Below are 6,598 nucleotides of genomic sequence, written 5' to 3'. Positions count from 1 at the left end.
ATCCAACTGCTTAAAGGTGAATCCCTTGGATGCGTGCAACCCATTGATATCGGACAGATTTTTTCCGTGCAGCAAGATTCCGCTCGACGCGACCTCGACGCCGTCAGTGCTCTTAACCCTTCTGATATACCAGCTGCCGACCTATTCAATTCGTCGATCGCAGACGGACTGTTGCCATCTGAACGCTCTGCTCTTCTCCAGCTGCTCTACCAGTTCCGCGAGTCTTTCGATGTTGCCCAACGTGCCCTTGGCCGAACTTCTACCATTGTTCACTACATCGACACCGGCTCCAACTCACCAGTGCGACAACGTCCGTACCGTGTCTCCACCGCGGAACGTCAAGTTATTACCGACCAGGTTGACGATATGCTTAAACGCGACGTTATTCGCCCTTCACAAAGTCCGTGGGCATCCCCTGTGGTTCTCGTTAAAAAAAAAGATGGCTCGATTCGCTTCTGCGTGGATTACCGGCGCCTAAACAAGGTCACTCGGAAAGACGTGTACCCTTTGCCCAGAATTGACGATGCCCTTGATTGCTTACAAGGTGCCGAGTTTTTTTCATCGTTAGATTTGCGTTCCGGGTATTGGCAGGTGCCTTTAGCAGAGGCCGACCGTTCAAAGACAGCCTTCGTCACACCTGACGGTCTATATGAATTTAATGTCATGCCCTTCGGCCTCTGCAATGCGCCTGCCACCTTCGAGCGCATGATGGACTCGGTTCTGCGGGGTTTGAAGTGGCACATATGTCTCTGCTACCTCGACGACATTGTTGTCTTTGCGCCAGATTTCGCAACCCATCTCGAACGCCTCAACCATGTCCTGACTTGTCTGAAGAACGCTCAGCTCCAACTCAATCTGAAGAAGTGCCATTTTGCTGCGCGAAAACTTACAATTCTCGGTCACGTCGTATCAAAGGACGGTGTACTTCCGGACCCGGCTAAACTACGTGCCGTCACCGACTTTCCCAAACCGACGACTATAAAGCAGTTAAGAAGCTTCGTAGGGTTATGCTCCTACTTTCGCCGGTTTGTGCGCAACTTTGCCTCTATAATTGCGCCTTTGACCCAACTTTTAAGTGGCGCCACCAGTCTCTCGTCGTGGTCTTCTGAGTGTGACCAAGCCTTCTCCACCCTCCGTCGTCTCCTCACGTCACCACCTATACTGCGCCACTACGATCCTAAGGCCGCAACTGAGGTTCACACAGACGCCAGCGGTGTCGGCCTGGGTGCTGTTCTCGCACAACGAAAGCCTGGGTTCCCAGAGTATGTCGTCGCATACGCCAGCAGAACGCTCACCAAGGCTGAGTCAAACTATAGCGTCACCGAGAAAGAATGCTTGGCAATAGTCTGGGCGCTTGTCAAGTTCCGCCCATACTTATATGGCCGCACGTTTGATGTAGTTACGGACCATCATGCATTATGTTGGTTGTCTTCGCTGAAGGATCCGTCAGGTCGCCTTGCCCGCTGGGCTCTTCGACTTCAAGAGTTTGATATCCGTGTTATATATCGTTCCGGACGCAAGCATGCCGATGCTGATGCACTGTCGCGGTCACCGCTATCCACCGAAACTGCGTCCATATCCACTATAGACCAACCACTGCCAGCTCTTGACGTCGCCGCCGTGTCCTCTGCACAGCGCCACGATCCATGGATCGCTTCGCTTCTTGACGTTTTATCCGAGGCACCCACCCTTTCGCCCACTCGACCACTGCGACGCCAAGCTTCGCATTTCAGCATTCGTGATGGCCTCTTGTACCGGCGGAACTACTCGCCAGATGGTAGGAAGTGGCTCCTAGTGATCCCCCGAACGCTGCGCTCTACAATCTGCGCGTCCTTTCACTCCGACCCGCAGTGTGCTCACGGCGGTGTCTTCAAGACATATGAACGTTTACGCAAAAGATACTACTGGCGCGGAATGTTTCGCTTTGTCCGCAAGTTCATTCGCGGCTGCCACGAGTGTCAGCGACGCAAAAAACCACCGCATCCTGCCACAGGTTCATTACAGCCCCTTCCGTGCCCAGACGGCCCATTCGACCGCGTTGGAATTGACCTATATGGACCTTTACCTTTGACCACAGCGGGAAACCGATGGGCTATCGTTGCTGTCGACCACCTTACGCGATACGCCGAAACCGCTGCTCTTCCTACGGCGACAGCACAGGACGTCGCCTCCTTCATCCTCAATCGCTTTGTGCTGCGACACGGTCCTCCTCGTGAACTCCTCAGTGACCGTGGCCGCGTATTTCTCTCCGATGTAATTCAAGCACTTCTCCACCAGTGCAATATTGTACATCGGACGTGTACTGCCTACCACCCTCAAACGAACGGTCTGACTGAGCGGTTTAATCGGACACTGGGCGACATGCTTGCGACACATGTCGCATCTGATCAAACGAACTGGGACCTGGTTCTTCCATTTGCGACATACGCGTATAACACCGCTACGCAAGTCACAACCGGTTTTTCCCCTTTCTTCTTTCTGTACGGTCGCCAGCCGTCGCACACAATCGACACGTTGCTGCCATACGCACCAGATGCCTCAGAGTACACGCCCGTGTCGGAAGCCGCCCGTTACGCTGAAGATTGCCGACAACTAGCCAAGCGCTTTACTACGGCCGACCAACAACGCCAGAAAAACGCCCGCGATGACGACCGCCCTCCTGTCGCACCATTCGCTCCTGGTGCACTTGTCTGGCTTCATGTACCGCCCTGCGCTCCTGGCTTGTCACCCAAACTGCTTTCCAATTATCATGGTCCCTACCGCGTCGTCGAGCGTACCTCTCCCGTAAACTACGTCATTGACCCTCTTACGCCGCCCGGCGACCGTCGTCGACGTGGACGTGATGTTGTTCACGTAGACCGCCTCAAGCCGTACTTCGACCCTCTTGTCCCCACCTGTTAGATCGCCAGGATGGCTCCTCCTTTCTCGACGGGGGCAATTATAATGAAGAAATGAAGAGAAGGACATCCCGGCGATCATCATCACGAGGAGAAGGCACGAGATTGGCGTTCGGACACCACCATCTTGTTCTCCCTGCCTACTGTTCCGAGCTGCCGCCTGTTTGTTGGATTCGCCCAATAAACCTCTTTACATATATATATATATATATATATATAAGGAAACGACCTCGACGACGGAAATCCCAATTCAGTCTCCGACTACACGACCTCCTCCTGTATATTACATGTTGTAATAACTTCGTATGTAGCAATAAAATTTTATTATGATTCACTCTGAATCATGTCATTCATACCATTTGTCATGACACACATGTCATGACTCATCTCACGGTGACTGCCGACGGTAATGCGAATGGCAATCGAGCAGTGCAGCGACAGGCCATATTCCCGAAGCCACGTTTATTTAACGCGTGTAGTGGTAATTCTGAGGCTACCGTTGATTTAGTTATATATGCCACATACTCCGATATCGACCCCCTTTGCTATTGCACTCGCTTCTCATGGTCGCCCATGCGCGTGGGGAGGCATGATGACGAATGTACGACGCCGGCGCAGTAACCGTGGAATGAAGAACAAGGGATGATATTGATGGAACGACAAAGGCGTGTAACAACGACGGCATGACGATAATGAGATTCGTTCGATTCTTAAATTATCTGGTATAATGACGACAACGTCACGATGATAACATGCGGCAACAAGAGGACAACGACTGTATTCCGACCATGGCGTGACAACGGCGGAATAGTGTCGGATGTCAAAGCGGGAACGTCAGCAATTCAATGACCACGACGGCATTGCGACCACGAGCCCATACGTAGTGGCCCAAGCTATTAGATAGATCACTATAATTAGCCTATTTTATGTTCACTGCAGCACGAAGGTCTCTCCCAGTGATCTCGGATTACCGCTGTCTCGCACTAGCTGACTCCAACTTGCGCCTGCATATTTCGTAATTTTATCACCCAACGTAATTTTCTGCCGTCCTCGACTGCGCTTCCATCTCTTGGCACCCATTCTGTAACTCCAATGTTCCACCGGTTATCGTAAATACGCATTGCATGGCCTGCCCAACTCTTAATTATTTCTCTTAATGTCAACTAGAATGTCGGCTATCCCCGTTTGCTTTCTTATCTAAACCACCCTCTTCCTGTATCTTCGCGTTATGCCTAACATTTTCCGTTCCATCGCTCTTTGCGCGGTCCTCAACTTGTTCTCGAGCTTCTCTGTTAACCACCAAGTTTCTGCCCCATATGTTAGCACCGGCAGAGTGCAATGGTTGTACACTTTTCTTGGCAACGACAGTGGTAAGCTTCCAGTGATGACTTGATAATGCCTTCCGTATGCACTCCAACCCTTTTACAGCAAAGCTGTTTATGAATAGCGTACCGTGAAATTTTCATGTGTGCGAGCAAAACTTACGGTCTCGTGGACCGATCCCGGAGATAGAGCATAAAGGGTCCGAGCGCAATGACCCATACCCCTGTGGACTCCGGGTGGTGGGCTCCGGGACCTGTGACGACCCTTGTCACACCTGGGACCCACAGATGTCCCAGGCGCAAGGGTAAGAACAGAGGGTTTACAGCGAAGCTGTTTATGCGGACCCTGTGCCTTCATTGTCGGTGCGCTAAAGAGGGGCCACGTGACCTAGCAGGAGAAGAGAGGAAAAGAAGAGCTCAACAGGAGGAAAGGGGTTAAGTGACCCCTTTACCCCTGTGAGAATGCTGTCCTTATCTATTCTTCCCCTTTCCCCTCCCCAAGTGTAGGGTAGCCAACCGGGCACGCCCTTGGTTAACCTCCCTACCTTTCCCTCTTCGTTTCTCTCTCTCTCTCTCTGTGTGAAAGGGTGTGTGAGGGGAGGCACACCAACTAGCCCAATTCATTGTGCTACTAAACGGGGAGGAGGTTGACCTAAGTCGTGCTGTCCAATACTCGCGTTGCAGTAAGAGAGCGGCGTGAGGCTCGCCAACCAATGGCGGTGTAGGAAAAAAGTTGGTCAGCGTAGGAATGGGGTGTGAGAAGAGTGCGAGACAGTTTTCTATTTATCTATCTATGATAGATAGATTCACGCAGAAATTCCAGCAATTCAAAATTCTAAAATTCACGCAGAATTTCACGCAGAAATTCAGACAGACAGACAGACAGACAGACAGACAGACAGACAGACAGACAGACAGACAGACAGACAGACAGACAGACAGACAGACAGACAGACAGACAGACAGACAGACAGACAGACAGACAGACAGACAGACAGACAGACAGACAGACAGACGACAGACAGACAGACCAGACAGACAGACAGACAGACAGACAGACAGACAGACAGACAGAGACAGACAGACAGACAGGACAGACAGACAGACAGACAGGACAGACAGACAGACAGACAGGACAGACAGACAGACAGACAGACAGACAGACAGACAGACAGACAGACAGACAGACAGACAGACAGACAGACAACAGACAGACAGACAGACAGACAGACAGACAGACAGACAGACAGACAGACAGACAGACAGACAGACAGACAGACAGACAGACAGACAGACAGACAGACAGACAGACAGACAGACAGACAGACAGACAGACAGACAGACAGACAGACAGACAGACAGACAGACAGACAGACAGACAGACAGACAGACAGACAGACAGACAGACAGACACAGACAAGACAGACCGAGAACAGACAGACAGACAGACAGACCGACGACAGACAGACAGACAGAAACAGACAGACAGACAGACAGACAGACAGACAGACAGACAGACAGACAGACAGACAGACAGACAGACAGACAGACAGACAGACAGACAGACAGACAGACAGACAGACAGACAGACAGACAGACAGACAGACAGACAGACAGACAGACACAGACAACAGACAGACAGACAGACAGACAGACATACAGACAGACAGACAGACAGACAGACAGACAGACAGACACAGACAGACAGACAGACAGACAGACAGACAGACAGACAGACAGACAGACAGACAGACAGACAGACAGACAGACAGACAGACAGACAGACAGACAGACAGACAGACAGACAGACAGACAGACAGACAGACAGACAGACAGACACAGACAGACAGACAGACAGACAGACAGACAGACAGACAGACAGACAGACAGAACAGACAGACAGACAGACAGACAGACAGACAGACGACAGACAGACAGACAACAGACAGACAGACAGACAGACAGACAGACAGACAGACAGACAGCAGACAGACGACAACAGACAGACACTGACAGACGTGACTACGGACGACGGACGGACGGACGGACGGACGGACGGACGGACGGACGGCCGGACGGACGACGGACGAGACGGACGGACGGACGGACGGACGGGGGACGGACGGACGGACGGACGGACGACCGACGGACGGACGGACGGACGGACGGACGGACGGACGGACGGACGGACGGACGGACGGACGGACGGACGGACGGACGGACGGACGGACGGACGGACGGACCCACCCACCCGCCACATTTGCAGCCGAGTGCTACCTATGAGGGGCAGAGGCTCTCACGAATATAAAAAATTCACGCAGAAACTCCACTGGAGTTTAAGTATGCGTAATAAATATGCCACTTGCTCATCTCCACGCA

This window comes from Dermacentor silvarum, chromosome 5 (genome assembly GCF_013339745.2).
Source record: "Dermacentor silvarum isolate Dsil-2018 chromosome 5, BIME_Dsil_1.4, whole genome shotgun sequence".
NCBI classification, from domain to species: domain Eukaryota; kingdom Metazoa; phylum Arthropoda; class Arachnida; order Ixodida; family Ixodidae; genus Dermacentor; species Dermacentor silvarum.
Note: the sequence above shows the minus strand (reverse complement) of the source record.